General features: G+C 38.3%; 1 long non-coding RNA gene across 1 annotated transcript in view; it reads right to left on the bottom strand.

Moving 5' to 3' along the window:
* LOC113612371 (uncharacterized) overlaps positions 1–19734 on the bottom strand; it is a 30458-nt gene extending 10724 nt beyond the window's left edge. The window contains exons 1-2 of the long non-coding RNA XR_003429838.1: positions 19031–19734; positions 11783–11934 (exon numbers count right to left, since the gene is read on the bottom strand). This is a non-coding gene — a long non-coding RNA (uncharacterized LOC113612371). The remainder of the gene's footprint in view (positions 1–11782; positions 11935–19030) is intronic.
* Positions 19735–22588: the final 2854 nt, after the last annotated feature.

Below are 22588 nucleotides of genomic sequence, written 5' to 3'. Positions count from 1 at the left end.
AAAGGATCATACACCATAATCAAGTGGGCTTTATGCCAGGGATGCAAGGATTCTTCAATATACGCAAATCAATCAATGTGATACACCATATTAACAAACTGAAGAATAAAAGCCATATGATCATCTCAATAGAGGCAGAAAAAGCTTTTGACAAAATTCAACACCCATTTATGATAAAAACTCTCCAGAAAGTGGGCATAGAGGGAACCTACCTCAACATAATAAAGGCCATATATAATAAACCCACAGCCAACATCGTCCTCAATGGTGAAAAACTGAAACCATTTCCACTAAGATCAGGAAGAAGACAAGGTTGCCCACTCTCACCACTCTTATTCAACATAGTTTTGGAAGTAGTAGCCACAGCAATCAGAGAAGAAAAAGAAATAAAAGGAACACAAATCGGAAAAGAAGAATAAAGCTGTCATTGTTTGCAGATGACATGATACTATACATAGAGAATCCTAAATATGCCACCAGAAAACTACTACAGCTAATCAATGAATTTGGTAAAGTAGAAAGATACAAAATGAATGCACAGAAATCTCTGGCATTCTTATAGACTAATGATGAAAAATATGAAAGTGAAATTAAGGAAACACTCCCATTTACCATTGCAACAAAAAGAATAAAATATCTAGGAATAAACCTACCTAAGGAGACAAAAGACCAGTATGCAGAAAATTACAAGACACTGATGAAAGAAATTAAAATGATACAAATAGATGGAGAGATATACCATGTTCTTGGATTGGAGGATTCAACATAGTGAAAATGACTCTACTACCCAAAGCAATCTACAGATTCAATGCAATCCCTATCAAACTACCACTGGCACTTTTCACAGAACTAGAACTAAAAATTTCACAATTTGTATGGAAATACAAAAGACCCCGAATAGCCAAAGCAATCTTGAGAACAAAAAATGGAACTGGAGGAATCAGGCACCCTGACTTCAGACTATACTACAAAGCTACAGTAATCAAGAAGTGTGGTACTGGCACAAAAACAGAAATATAGATCAATGGAACAGGATAGAAAGCCCAGAGATAAACACACACACATATGGTCACCTTATCTTTGATAAAGGAGGCAAGAATATACAGTGGAGAAAAGATAGCCTCTTCAATAAGTGGTGCTGGGAAAGTATGAAATTAGAACACTCCCTAACACCATACACAAAAATAAACTCAAAATGGATTAAAGACCTAAATGTAAGGCCAGACACTATCAAACTCTTAGAGGAAAACATAGGCAGAACACTCTATGACATAAATCACAGCAAGATTCCTTTTGACCCACCTCCTAGAGAAATGGAAATAAAAACAAAAATAAACAAATAGGACCTAATGAAATTTCAAAGCTTTTACACAGCAAAGGAAACCATAAACAAGACCAAAAGACAACCCTCAGAATGGGAGAAAATATTTGCAAATGAAGCAACTGACAAAGGATTAATCTCCAAAATTTATAAGCAGCTCACGCAGCTCAATAACAAACAACCCAATCCAAAAATGGGCAGAAGTCCTAAACAGACATTTCTCCAAAGAAGATATACAGATTGCCAACAAACACATGAAAGAATGCTCAACATCATTAATCATTAGAGAAGTGCAAATCAAAACTACAATGAGATATCATCTCAACCCGGTCAGAATGGCCATCTTCAAAAAATCTAGAAACAATAAATGCGGGAGAGGGTGTGGAGAAAAGGGAACACTCTTGCACTGTTGGTGGGAATGTGAATTGATACAGCTCCTATGGAGAACAGTATGGAGGTTCCTTAAAAAACTACAAATCGAACTACCATATGACCCAGCAATCCCACTACTGGGCATATACCCTGAGAAAACCATAATTCAAAAAGAGTCATGTACCAAAATGTTCATTGCAGCTGTATTTACAATAGCCAGGAGATGGAAGCAACCTAATTGTCCATCAACAGATGAATGGAAAAAGAAGATGTGGTACATATATACAATGGAATATTACTCAGCCATAAAAAGAAATGACATTGAGTTATTTGTAGTGAGGTGGATAGACCTCGAGTCTGTCATACAGAGTAAAGTAAGTCAGAAAGAGAAAAAATACCGTATGCTAACAAATATATATGGAATCTAAGAAAAAGAGAAAAAAAAGGTCATGAAATACCTAGGGGTAAGACGGGAATAAAGACACAGACCTACTAGAGCATGGACTTGAGGATGTGGGGAGGGTGAAGGGTAAGCTGTGACAAAGTGAGAGAGTGGCATGGACATATATACACTACCAAACGTGAAATAGATAGCTAGTGGGAAGCAGCCACATAGCACAGGGAGATCAGCTCAGTGCATTGTTACCACCTAGATGGGTGGGATAGGGAGCGTGGGAGGGAGGGAGACGCAAGAGGGAAGAGATATGGGAACATATGTGTATGTATAACTAATTCACTTTATCATAAAGCAGAAACTAACACACCATTGTAAAGCAATTATACTCCAATAAAGATGTTAATGAAAAAAGAAAAAACACCATTAGAAACTGTTCATTTAATATCTTAACATATATTCAAATTTATACAAAATACAATTTACTTTTATAAATATGTGATATTTAAAGCAATAGAAAATAGGAAAAATCCTCATTGTAACGTTAATTTTTTAAATTGTGTAGAATATATGATAAAAATATAAAGATTCTAATATCAAAAAAAAAGAACTAAGTAAAATGAGCCACTTAAAAAAAAAAAAAACCATGGGATGCAGCAAATGCAGTTCTAAGAGGGAAGTTTATAGCCATACAAGCCTACCTAAAGAAACAAGAAAAATCTCAAATAAACAATTTGACCTTACACGTAAAGGAACTACAGAAAGAAGAACAAACAAAACCCAAAGTTAGTACAATGAAAGAAATCATAAAGATCAGAGCAGAAATAAATGAAATAGAAACAAAACAATAGCAAAGATCAATAAAACTAAAAGCTGTTTCTTTGAGAAGATAAAATTGATAAACCATTAGCCAGACTCACCAAGAAAAGAGAGAGAGGACTCAAATCAATAAAATTATAAATGAAAAAGAAGTTACAACAGACACCGCAGAAATACAAAGCATCCTAAGAGAGTACTACAAGCAACTCTATGCGAAAAAAATGGACAACCTGGAAGAAATGGACAAATTCTTAGAAAGGTATAACCTTCCAAGGCTGAACCAGGAAAAAATAGAAAGTCTGAACAGACCAATCACAAGGAATGAAATTGAAACTGTGATTAAAAATCTTCCAAGCAACAAAAGTCCAGGACCTGATGGCTTCAGAGGTGAATTCTATCAAACATTTATAGAAGAGCTAACACCCATCCTTTTCAAACTCTTCCAAAAAATTGCAGAGGAAGGAATACTCCTAAACTCATTCTATGAGGCAACCATCACCCTGATACCAAAACCAGACAAAGATACTACAAAAAAAGAAAATTACAGACCAATATCACTGATGAATATAGATGCAAAAATCCTCAACAAAATACTAGCAAACAGAATCCAACAACACATTAAAAGGATCATACACCATGATCAAGTGGGATTTATCCCAGGGATGCAAGGATTCTTCAATATACGCAAATCAATCAATGTGATACACCATATTAACAAACTGAAGAATAAAAACCATATGATCATCTCAATAGAGGCAGAAAAAACTTTTGACAAAATTCAACACTCATTTATGATAAAAACTCTCCAGAAAGTGGGCATAGAGGGAACCTACCTCAACATAATAAAGGCCATGTATGACAAACCCACAGCCAACATCATTCTCAATGGTGAAAAACTGAAAGCATTTCCTCTAATATCAGTAACAAGACAAGGGTATCCACTCTCACCACTTTTATTCAACATAGTTTTGGAAGTAGTAGTCACAGCAATCAGAGAAGAAAAAGAAATAAAAGGAATACAAATTGGAAAAGAAGAAGTAAAACTGTCACTGTTTGCAGATGACATGATACTATACCCAGAAAATCCTAAATATGCCATCAGAAAACTACTAGAGCTAATCAATGAATTTGGTAAAGTTGCAGGATACAAAATTAATGCACAGAAATCTCATGCATTCCTATACACTAATGATGAAAAACCTGAAAGTGAAATTAAGGAAACACTCCCATTTACCATTGCAACAAAAAGAATAAAATACCTAGGAATAAACCTACCTAAGGAGACAAAAGACCTGTATGCAGAAAACTATAAGACACTGATGAAAAAAATTAAAGATGATACCAACAGATGGACATACCATGTTCTTGGATTGGAAGAATCAATATTATGAAAATGACTATACTACCCAAAGCAATCTACAGATTCAATGCAATCCGTATCAAATTACCAATGGCATTTTTAAAGAACTGGAACAAAAAATCTTAAAATTTGTATGGAGACAAAAAAGACCCCAAATAGTCAAAGCAGTCTTGAGGGGAAAAAACGGAGTGGAAGGAATCAGACTCTCTGACTTCAGACTATACTACAAAGCTACAGTAATCAAGACAGTGTGGTACTGGCACAAAAACAGCAACATAGATCAATGGGACAAGATAGAAAGCCCAGAGATAAACCCACATACCTATGGTCAACTAATCTATCACAAAAGAGGCAAGGATATACAATGGAGAAAAGACAGTCTCTTCAATAAGTGGTGCTGGGAAAACTGGACAGCTACATGTGAAAGAATGAAATTACAACACTCCTTAACACCATACACAAAAATGAACTCAAAATGGATTTGAGACCTAAATGTAAGACTGGACACTATAAAACTCTTAGAGGAAAAGATAGGAAGAACACTCTTTGACATAAATCACAGCAAGATCTTTTTTGATCCACCTCCTAGAGTAATGGAAATAAAAACAAAAATTAACAAATAGGGCCTAATGAAACTTAAAAGCTTTTGCACAGTAAAGGAAACCATAAACAAGACAAAAAGACAACCCTCAGAATGGGAGAAAATATTTGCAAATGAGTCAACGGACAAAGCATTAATCTCCAAAATATATAAACAGCTCATGCAGCTCAATATTAAAGAAACAAACAACCCAATCCAAAAATGGGCAGAAGATCTAAATAGACATTTCTCCAAAGAAGACATACAGATGGCCAAGAAGCACATGATAAGCTGCTCAACATCACTAATTATTAGAGAAATGCAAATCAAAACTACAATGAGGTATCACCTCACACCAGTTAGAATGGGCATCATCCGAAAATCTGCAAACAACAAATGCTGGAGAGGGTGTGGAGAAAAGGGAACCCTCTTGTACTGTTGGTGGGAGTAAATTGATAGAGCCACTATGGAGAACAGTATGGAGGTTCCTTAAGAAACTAAAAATAGAATTATCATATGATCCAGCAATCCCACTACTGGTCATGTACTCAGGGAAAACCATAATTCAAAAAGACACATACACCCCAATGTTCATTGCAGCACTATTTACAATAGCCAGGTCATGGAAGCAACCTAAATGCCCATCGACAGACGAATTTATAAAGAAGATGTGGTATATATATACAATGGAATATTACTCAGCCTTAAAAAGGAACAAAATTGGGTCATTTGTTGAGACGTGGATGGATCTAGAGACCGTCATACAGAGTGAAGTAAGTCAGAAAGAGAAAAAGAAATATCGTATATTAACACATGCTTGTGGAACCTAGAAAAATGGTACAGATGAACTGGTTTGCAGGGCAGAAGTTGAGACACAGTTGTAGAGAATAAATGTATGGACACAAAGGGGGGAAAGCCGCAGGGGGTGGGGGTGGGGATGGTGGTTTGATGAATTGGGCAATTTGGATTGACATGTATACACTGATGTGTATAAAATTGATGACTAATAAGAACCTGTTGTATAAAAAAATTATATTTAAAAAATTTTTTTAAAAGGCATAGAGTGAATAATTGAAAAAAAAAAGTTCCAACTATATGACATCTACAAGAGGTTCATTTTAGACCTAAGAAATACATAGATTGAAAGTAAAAAGATATAAAAAGATAATTCATACGACTAATAACTAAAAGAGAGCAGGGATGGTCACACTAATATCAGACAAAATAGACCTTAAGTTAAAAAGAAACATTGCAAGAATCAATGAAGAGCATTCTTTATTGATAAAGGGGTCAATTATTCAAGAAGATATAACAATTACCAAATATTAGAGCTCAAAAATATATGAAGCAAACATTAACAGAATTGAAGAGAGAAATATACAGTTTTACAATAATAGTAAGAGATTTCAATACTCCCACTCTCAATAACAGATATAACAGCTGACAGAAAATGAAGAAATAGAGGACTTAAACAACATTATAAACCAATTGGACCTAACAGTCATATACAGGACACTCCACCCAATAATAGAAGAATACATATTTTTCTCAAGTATACATGGAACATTCTCCAGAAGAGATCATGTATTATGCCAAAAATTTTTAATAAAATTTAAAAGATTGAAATGATACCAAGTATCTTTACCGATCACAGTGGAATGAATCTAGAAATCAATAGCAGAAGGAAAACTGGAAAATTCACAAATATGCAGAAATTAAATGACACATTCTTAAACAACCAATTGTCTAAAAAGGAAATCAAAAGGCAAATTAGAAAATATCTTGACAGAAACGAACATGATAACACAACATACCAAAACATAGGATGCAATGAAAGCAGTACTAAGGGGAATATTTATAGCTGTACAAAAGAGAAAAGGATCCCAAATCAACAATCTAAGTTTATACCTTGAGGAACAAATAAATAAATAAACTATAACCAAAATTAGCAGAAGAAAGGAAATAATAAAGATTAGAGCAGAGATAAATAAAATAGAGAATAGAAAAACAATAAAGAAAATCAATGATACCAAAAGTTGGTTCTTCTAAAATGACAACAAAATTGACAAACCTTTAGCTAGATTAAAAAGAAACAGAGAGGTCTCAAATTACTAAAATCATAAGTTTAAAATGGGAACATTATTATCAATTCTACAGAAATAAAAGGACCATAAAAGAGTAGTATGAAAAATTGTATACCAAAATAATTGGATAACCTAAATGTAATGGACAAATTCCTAGAAACACACACCCTACCAAAACTGAGTAATAGAGAAGTAGAAAATCTGAACAGATCTACACTTACTAAGGAAGTTTAATTCTGTAAGTTAAAACTTCTCAACAAAGAAAAGCCGTGAACCAAATGGCTTTAATTCTATGAAACATTTAAAGAACTAACACCAATCCTTCTCAAATTCTTCCAAAAAATTGAAGAGAAGGGAATGCTTCCTCAATCATTCTACAAGCTCAGCATTACCATGATACCAAAGCCACACAAAGATACTACCATATATGTGTGTGTGTGTATATATATATATATATATATATATATATATATATATATATACACAGACCAGTATTGTTTATAAATATTGGTATAAAAATCCTCAACAAAATACTAGCAAACCAAATTCATCAGCATGTTAAAATGATTACAAAACATGACCAAGTGGGATTTATTCCTTGAACGCTAGGATGGTTCAACATATGAAAAACAATATGATACACTACATTAAGAGAATGAAGTGAGAAAAAAATCACATGATCCCCTCAATAGAGACAGATAAAGCATTTGGCAAATCCATACCCTTTCATGATTAAAAAAAATGAATTCAATAAACTCAGAATAGAAGGAAACTACCTCAACATCAGAAAAATCATATATGAAAAAACTACAGCTAACATCATATTCAATGGTTAAAGTTGAAAAGCTTTTCTTCTAAGATCAGAAACAAAACAAAGATAACTTTCATAACTTCTATTTAGCATAGTGTTGGAAATTCTAGCCAGAGCAATCACATAAGGAAAAGAAATGCAAGGTATCCAAATTAGGAAGGAAGAAGTAAAATTATCTCTGTTCACAGATGATATAACCTTATACGTGGAAAACCCTAAAAATTCCACAAAAAAAAACTGTTTGAACTTATACACAAATTCAGCAAAGTTGCAGGTTACAAAATCAATACACAAAATTAGTTGCATCTTTATACACTAACAGTGGACAATATAAAAGGAAAATTAAGAAAACAGTCCCATTTACAACAGCACCAAAAAGAATAAAATACTTAGAAATAAACTTAACCAAGAAGGTGAAGACTTGTACACTGAAAACTACAGAACACTGTGGTAAGAAATTAAAGAATATACAAACAAATGAAAATGCATATTCATAGACTGGAAAACTTAATACTTTTCAAATATCCATACTACCCAAAGAAATCTAGAGATTCAATGCAATCTCTATCAAAATCCTAACAACCTTTTTGCAAAAATAGAAAAGTCCATCCAAAGTTTCAAGGAACCCCAAGTAGTCAAAACAATCTTTGAAAAAAGAACAAACTTAGAGGTCTTATACTTCCTGATTTCAAAATATATTACAGCTACAGTAATCAAAACTGTATTACCAGCATAATGGCAGACCAATGGAATATAATAGAGAGCCCAGAAATAAACCCTCACTTATGTGGTCAAATGAGTCAAAAAGGGAGCCAGGACTACACAATGGGGAATGAACAGTCTCTTCAACAAACAGTCCTGGGAAATATGAACATCCACATGCAAGTGAACAAAAATTGACCCTTACTTTATACCATAGACAAAAATGAACTCAAAGTGGATCAAACCTAAACATAAGAGCTAAAATCATAAAACCCTTCTTAGAAAACATAAGGGTAAAACTTCATGACATTTGGCAGTGATTTATGGATATGACACCAAAAGTACTGACAATAAAAGAAAAAATAGATAAGTTGGACTTCATCAAAATTAAAAATTTTGTGCCTCAAAGGGCACTATCAACAGAGTGAAAAAGCAACTCATGGAATGAGAGAAAATATTTGCAAATCATATACCTTATAAGTGGTTAGTATCCAGAACATATAAAGAACTACAACTCAACAACAAAATATCCCATTAAAAATTGGGGAAAGGAGATTTCCAGTGTCCAATTCCATAAGAAAGGAGCTGAATAGACTGAAAAATTAACAACTCTTTTTGGATCCATAAGAGAGGTAAGATCAAAGGGCAAATCAATGTTGAAATTGTTACCTCTAAAATCAAGAACAAGATGGAGATGTCCACTCTCACCACTTTTATTCAACATAGTACTGGAAGTCCTAGCCAGAACAGTTAGGCTAGAAAAAGAAATAAAAGTCATTAAAATCAAAAAGGAGGAAATAAAACTGTCTCTATTTGCAGATGATATGACATAGAAAACCCTAATGACTCCACCAAAAAATTTGTTAGAACTAATAAAAGAATTCAGTAAAGTTGCAGGATACAAAATCAATATACAAAACTCAGTTGTGGGCTTCCCTGGTGGCACAGTGGTTGAGAGTCCACCTGCCGATGCAGGGGACACGGGTTCGTGCCCCAGTCCGGGAAGATCCCACATGTCGCGGAGCGGCTGGGCCCGTGAGCCATGGCCGCTGAGCCTGCGCGTCCAGAGCCTGTGCTCCACAATGGGAGAGGCCACAACAGTGAGAGGCTCGCGTACCACAAAAAAAAATCAGTTGTATTTCTATATACTAACTACAAACTATTAGAAAGATAAATTAAGAAAACAATCTCATTTATAATTTCATCAAAAGAATAAATTTATAGGAATAAATTTAATCAAGGAGGTGAAAGACTTGTACACTGGGCTTCCCTGGTGGTGCAGCGGTTGAGAGTCTGCCTGCCAATGCAGGGGACGCGGGTTTGTGCCCTAGTCCGGGAGGATCCCACATGCCGCGGAGCGGCTGGGCCTGTGAGCAATGGCCGCTGAGCCTGTGCGTCCGGAGCCTGTGCTCCGCAACGGGAGAGGCCACAGCAGTGAGAGGGCCACATATCGCAAAAAAAAAAAAAAAAAAAAAAAAAAAGACTTGTACACTGAAAAGTATAGGACATTAATGAAAGAAACTGAAGACACAATAAATAGAAAAATATTCCATGCTCATGAATTGGAAGAATTAAAATGTTGTTAAAATGTCCATACTACCCAAAGCAATCTACAGATTCAATGCAATCCCTATCAAAATTCCAAGGGTATTTTTCACAGAAAAAAAATCCTAAAATTGAAATGAAACCACAGAAGACCCTGAATAGCCAAAGCCATCTAGAGAAAGAAGAACAAAGCTGGTGGTATCCAATTTCCTGCTTTCAAACTATATTACAAAGCTATACTAATCAAGAGTATGGTACTAGCATAAAAACAGACACATAAATCAGTGGAATAGAGAGTCCAGAAATAAACGCATGCATATATGGTCAACTAATTTATGACAAAGGAGCCAAAATTAACAATGGGGAAAAGATAGTCTATGCAATAAATGGTGTTAAGAAACTAGATATCCACATTCAAAAGAATGAAATTGGACCCTTATATTATACCATACATAAAAATTAACTCAAAATAGTTTAAAGACTTAACTGTAAGACCTGAACCCATAAAACTCCCAGAAGAATACAGGGGAAAATCTCCTTGATATTGGTCTTGTCAATGATTTCTTCGTATGGCACCAAAAGCACAGCCAACAAAAGCAAAAATAAACAAGTGAGACTACATCAAACTAAAAAGCCTCTGTAAGCAAAAGAATAAATCAGCAAAATGAAAAGGCAACTTCATGGCATTCACAAAGATTAACCTGAAATGAATCATAGGCCTAAATGTAATCGTTAGCTCTCAAAGAAATCATAGACTATTTTGAAGTAAGAGTAGGCAAAATTTTTTCCAATAGGATACAAAAAGCACAAATCATAAAAGAAAAAATATGATAAAGTTGGATTTCATCAAAATTAAAAACTCCTCCAGGATTATGTAAAAACTCCTTAGATGTGCCTTCACTTCCCATACCTTAAGCTCTTTGGGGTTACTGGAGGTTAACCCACCCAGAAAGCCTAAGTCTCAGCCCTGGGCATTTGAGGTGAAATTTGAAGCTGACACATGCACTGTAATAGATGGCAATGAATTTTAAGGAAGTTTATAATGCACGCAAGAACTGCTATTTAATAGGTTGCTTTGAAAACAATAAAGATACTTTTGGAATTTGTATAGTTATCCATGTTTATGTTTATTGTCCTTACAGTTGAATTTGTCTCCTGGTGAGTCTTTGAGGTCTTCCTCACATCTTACAGCTGGAAAGAGGGAAGTGGGGAGGAGGAGGGGGCAGGAAAGGACCCCAGAAGAAAGATAGAAAGAAGAGAGGGGACAGAAGACAGGAGGAAGGAGCAAATAGTGTGATGAGACCCTTCATCACCTAACAGACCAGTAGGGGATCCACAGGGGGAAGAGGGTAAAGATGAAAACAAGTGTTTCCTAAGGTGAGGACCCCAGGCACATGGCTGAGAGGTGGGATTCTCCCAGCCTCCTGCCCATAGGCCACAAGCACTTTTGCCCTGGTCTAGGGATGGAGAACCATGAGGGACACTTCTCAGCCACAAGTTAGAACTCCTTGTGGACCCTGAGAATGGGAACTGTCTGCCTTCTTCCCACAGTGCTGGGCAAGTAGGGCTCTGAAAGCCACTAATATTCTGCAAATTCTTGGACATAAAAACAGACAAGGTCCCTGTCCTCAGAGACAGTCAAGTGGGAAAGACAGATAAATGAACCCACCAAGATAAGATTACAAGCCAACATAAGTGCTACAGAGAAAAAAAGAGGATATTTGTATTTAGATTCACAGCGTCAGATGTTGCAAAGGTAGGGCCCCAGCAAGGACAGAAGCCTACCCGGCTTACCTGGGATTTAGCTCTGGCCCCTCTGCTTGGCAGCCTCCAGCTGAGATGTCAGGGCCAAGGCACTTCCTAGCTGGTATTACTGACTGGGAGCAAGTCAGGGAGACAGATGGATTCCTCCCATGCAGTGTGCTTGGCCAGAGGAACACTGGGGACTAAGGCATGTTATGTGAACAAATAAATAGCCTTCCCACTTCTCAGCACCAAAATAAATTTTGAAAATTAAATCTTGAAAATCCACTTGGCAGAAGAAAAACTAAATTTAACTCCTGCTCTCCTAAAGATATCATTTTAAAAGATGAAAGAGCAAGCCACAGAGGGGGAGAAAATATAACACATATAGTTGAAAAAGGATTGGTGTCCAGATAAATTTTTTCAAAAACAACTCTTACAACTCAATAATAAGACAATGCCCAATAAAAAATGAGCAAAAAATGTGAGTAGACACTTAGCAAAAGAAGACTTACATAAATGGCCAATAAGTCCATGAAAAGATACTCAACATCATTAGTCATCAAGAAAGTCCAAATTAAAATCAAAATGAAGAAATGCCACTGCACACTCGATAAAATAGCTAATATTAAAAAGACCAACATTGGGACTTCCCTGGTGGTCCAGTGGTTAAGAATCCACCTTCCAATACAGGGGACACGGGTTCAAACCCTGGGTGGGGAATTAAGATCCCACAGGCCGTGGGGCAACTAAGTCCGCACACCACAACTACTGAGCCCACATGCCACAACTAGAGAGCCTGAGTGCTGCAACTACAGAGCCCATGCACTCTGGAGCCCATGTGCTACAACTACGGAGCCCACATGCCCTGGAGCCCACACACCACAACTAGAGAGAAGCCCGAAAACCGCAACAAAAGATCCTGCGTGCTGCAACTAAGACCTGATGCAGCCAAAAATATAAATAAATAAATAAATATTTTTAAAAAAACAACAAAACCAAACCAAAACAACAACAAAAAACCCACAGTGCTAAAAATAAGAAAACAGTCCGGTTTAAAAGAAAAAATCAAAAGACCGATATTATCAAGCATTGGTATAGACACGGAGCAACCCAACCCAAGACCCTTATACATTGCTAAAGGGAATGTAAAATGGCAAAATCGCTTTGAAAAATAATTTGGCATTTTCCTTTTAAAGGCTACCCATTATAGTATGACTCAGCAATCCCACTCCTAGGTATCTACCTAAGAGAAATGGAAGTATACATCCACACAAAATCTTAAGGAATGTTCATGGCAGCTTCACTCATATTAGACAAAAACTGGAAACAACTCAAATGTCCACCAAGAGATAAATGAATGAAAAAATTAGGGTATATACATTCAATGGAAACTAGTCAGAAAAAAAATTAATACACATGACTTGGATGAGTCTCAAAACATGCTGAGAGAGCCGGACATGAAAGAATACTTACTGCATGTTTCTATTTACAGGAAGCTCTAGAAATGGCAAATCTAATCTTTCGTGGCAGAACAGAGGTCCGTGGGTACAAGGAAGCGTGGAGTGACAGCACTGTTCTATATTTGAATGTGGTGGCAGTGGACACCTGGATGCAAACATTTATCAACACTCGTGGAACTGCACACAAAAAGGGGATGCATGTTATTGTACGTATATTATACCTCAGTAAAATTGTTTTTCAAAAATCTCAGGCCTGGAGACTTTAAGCATGACACCACTGAAACAAGGAAGTCAGGAGAATTTTCTTGGTGAGATAACAGAGCTGAAACTTGCCTCTGGCCTTACCCTCTCCTACCAGCTCCACCCTCTGCTGACATCTTCTCCCACTGAGGCCCAGATTTATACTCTTAAGCTGCCCAGACAGAGTAGTGTCACATCCATAAAACAGTCCTGCAAACAGGTAAAGAAAGGGAAATACTAGGTCGTAACAAGCCCTAGAGTGAGGAACAAAAAGCTCCTCAGCTTTGCCCCATACCAGCTGGACAGCCTTAGTCAAGGAAGTGGCTTCACTTTGGTGGCCCTTGGCTCCTTGTCTGCAAAACTGGGGTGATCATCAAGAGCCCTGGTGACTTTGAGGGGTCTGCTTGCTGGAGTGATGAAGCAGGAGCCAGGCCAAGGGGACTGGGAAGGGAGGTGCAGGAGAACACAGTGTTTAAGAGTTCCCCATGTCCCACCCAGCTTGACTACAGAATATCATTGAATCCAGTCAAGAAAACAGGCCTGTAAGCCCTTTGCCAATTGCTAAGGGCTAAGCAATTGTAAGCGACTGGCATTTTGCCCCACTCCTCCTGCATTTTCTCTCTTCTCTCATTTCCTCAACGGATCTTGACAGGACAGTTTTCCCTTCTCTCGATGTGTGTGCTGAACATGGAGCAGGCACCTTATTCCATAGGAATTCCCTTTTATTTATTTATTTATTTGTTTGTTTGTTTGTTTATTTATATCTTTGGCTGCGTTGGGTCTTCGTTGCAGTGCATGGGCTTTCTCTAGTTGTGGCGAGCCAGGACTACTCTTCCTTGCGGTGCACAAACTTCTCATTGCGGTGGCTTCTCCTGTTGTACAGCATGGGCTCTAAGCATATGGGCTTCAGTAGTTGAGGCTCATGGGCTATAGAGCACAGGATCAGTAGTTAAGGCACACGGGCTTAGCTGCTCCGCAGCATGTAGGATCTTCCTGGGCTAGGGATCGAACCCATGTCCTCTGCATTGGCAGGCAGATTCCTTTTTTCTTTTTAAGGTTTATTTTTATTTTTTTATTTTTTTAAACATCTTTATTGGAGTATAATTGCTTTACAATGGTGTGTTAGTTTCTGCTGTATAACAAAGTGAATCAGCTATGCATATACATATATCCCCATATCTCCTCCCTCTTGCGTCTCCCCCCAACCCTCCCTATCCCACCCCTCTAGGTGATCACAAAGCACATAGCTGATCTCCCTGTGCTATGCAGCTGCTTCCCACTAGCTGTCTAGTTTACATTTGGTAGTGTATATATGTCCATGCCACTCTCTCACTTCGTCCCAGCTTACACTTCCCCCTCCCCGTGTCCTCAAGTCCATTCTCTACCTCTGCATCTTTGTTCCTTTCCTGCCCCTAGGCTCTTCAGAACCTTTTTTTTTTCTTTTTTTTTTTTAGATTCTATATACATATGTTAGCATATGGTATTTGTTTTTCTCTTTCTGACTTATTTCACTCTGTATGAGTCTCTAGGTCCATCCACCTCACTACAAATAACTCAATTTCGTTTCTTTTTATGGCTGAGTAATATTCCACTGTATATACGTGCCACATCTTCTTTATCCATTCATCTGTCTATAGACACTTAGGTTGCTTCCATGTCCTGGCTACTGTAAATAGAGCTGCAAAAACATTGTGGTACATGACTCTTTTGAATTATGGTTTTCTCAGGGTATATGCCCAGTAGTGGGATTGCTGGGTCTTATGGTAGTTCTATTTTTAGTTTTTTAAGGAACCTCCATAGTGGCTGTATCAATTCACATTCCCACCAACAGTGCAACAGGGTCCCCTTTTCTCCACACCCTCTCCAGCATTTATTGTCTGTAGATTTTTTGATGATGGCCACTCTGACTGGTGTGAGGTGATACCTCATTGTAGTTTTCATTTACATTTCTCTAATGATTAGTGATATTGAGCATCCTTTCATGTGTTTGTTGTCAATCTGTATATCTTCTTTGGAGAAATGTCTATTTAGATCTTCTGCCCATTTTTGGATTGGGTTTTTTGTTCTTTTTTGATATTGAGCTGCATGAGCTCCCTGTGTATTTTGGAGATTAATCCTTTGTCAGTTGCTCCATTTGCAAATATTTTCTCCCATTCTGAGGGTTGTCTTTTCCTCTTGTTTATGGTTTGCTTTTCTGTGCAAAAGCTTTTAAGTTTCACTAGGTCCCATCTGTTTATTTTTGTTTTTATTTCCATTTCTTACATTTAGGTCTTTAATCCATTTTGAGTTTATTTTTGTGTATGGTGTTAGGGAGTGTTCTAATTTCATTCTTTTACATGTAGCTGTCCAGTTTTCCCAGCACCACTTATTAAAGAGGCTGTCTTTTCTCCACTGTATATTCTTGCCTCCTTTATCAAAGATAAGGTGACCATATGTGCATGGGTTTATCTCTGGGCTTTCTATCCTGTTCCATAGATCTATGTTTCTGTTTTTGTGCCAGTACCATACTGTCTTGATTACTGTAGCTTTGTAGTATAGTCTGAAGTCTGGAAGCCTGATTCCTCCAGCTCCATTTTTCTTTCTAAAGATTGCTTTGGCTCATCAGGGTCTTTTATGTTTCCATACAAATTGTGAAATTTCTTGTTATAGTTCTGTGAAAAATGTCATTGGTAGTTTGATAGGGGTTGCATTGAATCTGTAGATTGCTTTGGGTAGTATAGTCATTTTCACAATGTTGATTCTTCCAATCCAAAAACATGGTATTTCCCTCCATCTGTTTGTTATCATCTTTACTTTCTTTCATCAGTGCCTTATAGTTTTCTGCATACGGGTCTTTTGTCTCCTTAGGTAGGTTTATTCCTAGGTATTTTATTCTTTTTGTTGCAATGGTAAATGGGAGTGTTTCCTTAATTTCACTTTCAGGTTTTTCATTATTAGTGTATGCAAGAGATTTCTGTGCATTAACTTTATATCCTGCTGCTTTACCAAATTCATTGATTCACTCTAGTAGTTTTCTGGTAGCATCTTTGAGACTCTCTATGTATAGTATCATGTCATCTGCAAATAGTGACAGTTTTACTTCTTTTCTGATTTGGATTCCTTTTATTTCTTTTTCTTCTCTGATTGCTGTGGCTAAAACTTCCAAAACTATGTTGAATAAGAGTGATGAGAGTGGGCAACCTTGTCTTGTTCCTGATCTTAGTGGAAATGGTTTCAGTTTTTCACCATTGAGAATGATGTTGGCTGTGGGTTTGTCATATATGGCCTTTATTATGTTGAGGAAATTTCCCTTTATGCCTACTTTCTGGAGAGTTTCTATCATAAATGGGTGTTGAATTGTGTTGAAAGCTTTTTCTGCATCTATTGAAATGATCATATGGTTTTTCTCCTTCAATTTGTTAACATGGTTTATCACATTGATTGATTTGCATATATTGAAGAATCCTTGCATTCCTGCAATAAACCCCACTTGATCATGGTGTATGATCCTTTTAATGTGCTGTTGGATTCTGTTTGCTAGTATTTTGTTGAGGAATTTTGCATCTATGTTCATCAATGATACTGGTCTGTAATTTTCTTTCTTTGTGACATCTTTGTCTGGTTTTGGTATCAGGGTGATGGTGGCCTTGTAGAATGAGTTTGGGAGTGTTCCTCCCTCTGCTATATTTTGGAAGAGTTTGAGAAGGATATGTGTTAGCTGGCAGGTGGATTCTTAACCACTGCACCACCAGGGAAGTCGGAATTCCCTTTCTTACAGTCCAAGTCCTTTTCCCCAGCTCCGTTCCCTCTTTTCTGTGTAATTCAATCTATGGTGGACTTAGCAGTTTGGAGCAGCTATGTTGTACTGAATCATTTTAAAATTCAAGCTCATTCAGATCCATAAACAGAGGTGTAGCACTTTGTGGGGGAATGCACACGGCAGCAGCCTTTCACAACACACAGCCATCTTCCCAGAAATACAGTCAGTCCTCAGCTCAGCATTTCCCCCAATGGCAGTCATGTGAATATACCTTCATTATTCTGCCAACATTGTTATATTCACTTATCACCCAACTAATCTAATTTTCTTTAAATCAACTTCAAATCAGTTTTTTTTTTGTTTTTTTGGGTTTTTTTTTTGTTTGTTTTTGTGGTACACGGGCCTCTAACTGCTGTGGCCTCTCCCGTTGCGAAGCACAGGCTCCGGACGCACAGGCTGAGCGGCCATGGCTCACGGGCCCAGCCGCTCCGCGGTGTGTGGGATCTTCCCGGACTGGGGCACGAACCCATGTCCCCTGCATTGACAGGCAGACTCTCAACCACTGCACCACCAGGGAAGCCTCAGTTTATTATTTTTTAACTTAGCTCACTCTAAACAATAATAACCATGAAGTCATGAGTATGATATGTTAATATTTTCCTAATTTAAAAAATTATATATATAGAATTACATTCATCCATATAACCTCTAACATCATTTCATGTACCACCATGTTCCACATACCACACTCTGGGAAACACCACCTGAAGTCACCACTGTGACCCAAGACCAGGCCTCAACATGATAGTAACACTAGTCAACCCAAACCCCCTTTTTATTTTTAATTTTAATTTTTTTATTGAAGTATAGTTGATTTACAATGTTGTGTTAGTTTCAATTGTACAGCAAAATGATTCAGTTATACACACATATATATCATTTTTTTTCAGATTCTTTTCCCTTATAGGTTATTACAAAATATTCAGTATACAGTAGGTCCTTGTTGGTTATCTATTTTACATATAGTAGTGTGTATATGTTAATCCCAAACTCCTAATTTATCCCTTCCTGCCTTTTCCCCTTTGGTAACCATAAGTTTGTCTTCTATGTCTGTAAGTCTATTTCTGTTTTGTAAGTAAGTTCATCTGTATCACTTTTTTTAGATTTCACATATAAGCTATATCATATGATATTTATCTTTCTCTGTCTGGTTTACTTCACTTAGTATGATAATCTCTAGGTCCATCCATGTTCCTGCAAAATAACATTATTTCATTCTTTTTTATGTCTGAGTAATATTCCATTGCACATATATACTACATCTTCTTTAACCATTCATCTGTTGATGGACACTTGGGTTGCTTCCATGTCTTGGTTGTTGTAAATAGTGCTTCAATGAACATTGGGGTGCGTGCATCTTTTCAAATCATAGTTTTCTCTGTATGTATGCCCAGAGTGGGATTGCTAGATCATATGGTAGTTCTATTTTTAGTTTTTTAAGGAACCTCCATACTGTTCTCCATAGGGAGACCCCATTTTTTAAACAGAGCTTCCACTGCATATGCTCTGTCTGGATTGAGGTTATTGCTTTTGGGGGCTTATATTAGTCTGCTAGGGCTGCCACAACAAATTACCACAGACTGGAAGGCTTAAACAACAGAAATGTATTTCCTCACAGTTCTGGAGTCTGTCAGTCTGAGATCAAGTTGTTGGCAGCGTTGATTTCTCCAGAGGTCTCTCTCCTTGGCTTGTAGATGCTGCCTTCTTGCAGAGCATGCAGAGATGCTATAATGTAAACAGCTCAAATAGTATTACCCCCTCTTCTACAAACTCAGAAAGATTAGGTGAATGACTTACCTGCAACTCCCTGGGTAGAAGAGAGGGGCGCTCATGCCAGAACCCAGGTCTCTGACTGCCCGGCTCCAGTAAACAAAATAGCACAGGTCTAAAAATAGTCGAAAATTTGGGGGTCCATACCAGAAAGGCCTCCTTCTTTTGCTACAGAGGAAATATATCAAAACTGTTATAATTGTTTGCTCTAGAGCCAGGCTGCCCTGAGTTCCCTCCCAGCTCCAGCCTTCACCTCTGAGGGAGCCTGATCAAATCACCTCATCCCTCTCTACCTCTGCAACATGGGGGTAACAATAGTACCTGCTTCAAATAAACTAATCTATGAGGAAGACTTGGCACAGTGCCCGACATATAAGAAAGGCTCAGTAGGATGTAGCTATCAACATCCTGTTACCACAGACAGAAGTCACTCAGTTCTTATCCTCACCAGCGGCTTTCTGGATGGTAATGCCAGGCTCTTGCCACAGGGTGGCACTCTTGTCTCTGACCTCCTTTCTTGCGTGAGTCACTAAAGCTTCATTTCTCAAAATTCCAGGTTGGGCAAGGATGAAAGACAGACCCAGAAAAAGATTAAAAAGTTTGGGCACTACAGCCAAAAGAGTGTCTACCCTGTCACATCAAAAGTGCAGAAACTGGGCTTCCCTTGTGGTGCAGTGGTTGAGAGTCCACCTGCCGATGCAGGGGACACGGGTTCGTGCCCCAGTCCGGGAGGATCCCACATGCCTCGGAGCGGCTGGGCCCGTGAGCCATGGCTGCTGGGCCTGCGCGTCCGGAGCCTGTGCTCCGCAACAGGAGAGGCCACAACAATGAGAGGCCCACGTACCACAAAAAAAAAAAAGAAAAGAAAAAAAAGTGCAGAAACTGCTTCATTCACTCACCTCTGCTGGCTCTTAGAGCTGGGTTCCCAAGCCTGGCTGGTCCCCAACCTTCAGAAGAGGCTGAAGGAGCTGATAAAACTGGATGGTCCAGCCTCACCCCCGCACGCCATGCAGGGTTTCAGGAGTCAGGCCTGGGATTCTGAGGGAGAAGGGGGATTGAAAGTCATTGCTACAGAGCAGAGCTCTCTCAGACTTTAATGCACTTGCAAATCACCTAGGGACCTTGCTAAAATGCAGATTCTGATTCAGCTGGTCTGGGGAGGGGCCTGGGATTCTGCGTTTCTAACAAGCTCTCAGGTGATGCCCATGCTGCCTTGAGTACCAAGAGCCTAAAGGACCTGGCCCATTGCCTAGCAGCATACACTCTTTGAATGCTTACTCTGTGTAAGCTCCTCATATGTCCTAATTCACTGAACCCTCACGATAGCCACATGCACTCAGTACTATTGTCCCTGCTTTATGGATGAGAAACAAAAACATTAACTAACTGTCTCAAGGTCAAAACAGCTAATTAGTAACAGAGCCCAGGCTCACAATACACTTTTGCTAAAGCAAGTATTAAAGTAAACACGATCCAGCTTTCCTCCCTCACTTTCCAGGACAAAGAGGAAAGGTCACGGAGGCAGCAGAGCAGTGAAGAGGACAGATTCTGGAGCCAAACCTCCCAGACTCACAATCTCAACTCTGCCACTTAGGAGCTGTGTGACTTTGACAGGTGGCCTGACCTCTCTGTGCCTCATTTTCTTCATCTCAAAACTGCGAATAACAATAGCACCTACTTCAGGGAGTTGTTACCAGGATTAAGTGAGGCAATTGAATAAGGTGCTGAGCAGGCCCCTGGCACGTGGTCAACACCCAGCGTTGCCTGTGCCCCAGTCATACTTTCAAGGCTGTGAGAATGGCAAGGAACAACGAGGTCTCCACTTTGGGTTTTCAGGAGCTCACGGTTTAATGAGGGACAGTGGGAGAAAGTGCTAATGGAAGAGCCATCAGAGCACCCATGGAGAGTGACCACTACCATGCAGCACAGCAAGAGGTGGCACCCCAGCACCCTCTTGTGCAACTTACATTAATTCATTTGTATGCATCTTCCCACCTACCCCCCAAAAGAAGTTTAATATCTTGAGTGACTCCACCCACCACTCCACCCAACAAGCCCAGAGAGGGCATGAGATGGGGGCTGTGAATCTGCTGGGCCCTGTATGCCAACAGTCTCTCACGGTGTGAGCTGACCACAACGTGGGTGACTGCAGTGTGTAAAGACACTTGATTTGGACCCCAAGGCCCCTAAATGCACACCTGCTACTCCATATGGCACGTTATCCATTCCAGCACTGGAGGAAAAACAGCCTGGGATTTACTGAGGCAAGGGGCCGAGTCTTGAACATGGGGCTGTCGGTTTTCAAGGGTGAGTCTAAGCCATACATTTTGTTTTGAGGTCATGGTTTAAACTCTAGGTAAGTTGAACGGGCTCCTCTGGGTGCTAGTTACCAACATGTCTTCAAGAGACTGGAAAACATCTTCAGGCCCATCAGCAGGGGAGTGGTGAGCAGAAACTATGGTCTCTGTACAATAAGCTACCCTAGCAGCTAACAGAAGCAATGAGCTGCGGCATTATTTACAATAGCCGAGATGTGGAAACAACTTAAGTATCCATGGGTGAATGGATAAAGGAGATGTGATGTATATGTATATACACAATGGAATACCATTCAATCATTAAAAAAGAAAAAAGAAGGAAATCCTGCCATGTGCAACAACATGGGTGGACCTTGAGGGTATTATGCTAGGCGAAGCAAGTCAGAGAAAGACAAATACCATATGATCTCACTTATATGTGAGATGTAAAAAACAAGCAAACGAAAACCACACCCATAGCTACAGAGGAGGGGGTGGGAGGATGGAGAATATGGGCAAAGGGGGTTAAAAGGTACAAACTTCCAGTTAGAAAAGAGATGTCATGGGGATGTAATGTACAGCATGGCGACTCTAGTTAATAATACTGTACTGAATATTTGAAAGTTGCTAATAGATATTAAAAGTCATCATCACAAGAAAAAGTTTCTGTTAACTAGACTTATTGTAGTTAAGGTATAAGATGTTGAATCATTAGGTTGTACACCTGAAACTAATATAATGTTACGTTGATTATACCTCAATTTAAAATTTTTAATTATTAATTAATTTTAAAAAGGAATGAGGGGCTCTTGAAGTTCTGATATAGAAAGATCTCCAAGATATAGTGTCCTATGACAATAACAAGATGCAGGTTGGTATGGACAGTTTGTTACTCTTTGTGCAAAAAAGGAAGGGGGGGGGATGTATTTGTATGTATTCGTGTGTACTTTAAAAAGGAAAGATCCATATAAAACTAATAGCGATGGTTACCCATGGTGAGGGGTCACCAGACAGACAGGGGACAAAGGCAAGAAAGAATCCTCCTACTGAACGCCTCTTTTTAAAAATTGTGGTTAAAAAAAAAAACACATAACATAAAAGTCACCATCTTTAAATTTTCAAGCGCAGTTGTCAGGAATGTTAAGTGTATTCACATTGCTTTGCAATGGTACTGAATATGTTTTAGTACTTTGAAAAATTTTTGAACCACATACCTGTATTGCCTATTTTAAAAATTAACTCTAAAATCGTTATACCAAAATAATGTGAAAAAAGAGAATTGTTGTAC

This window comes from Aethalodelphis obliquidens, unplaced genomic scaffold, assembly GCF_003676395.1.
Source record: "Aethalodelphis obliquidens isolate GAN/ISIS:26980383/991018 unplaced genomic scaffold, ASM367639v1 scaffold75, whole genome shotgun sequence".
Classification (NCBI taxonomy): Eukaryota; Metazoa; Chordata; class Mammalia; order Artiodactyla; family Delphinidae; genus Aethalodelphis; species Aethalodelphis obliquidens.
This window is presented reverse-complemented; position numbering and strand designations above follow the sequence as displayed.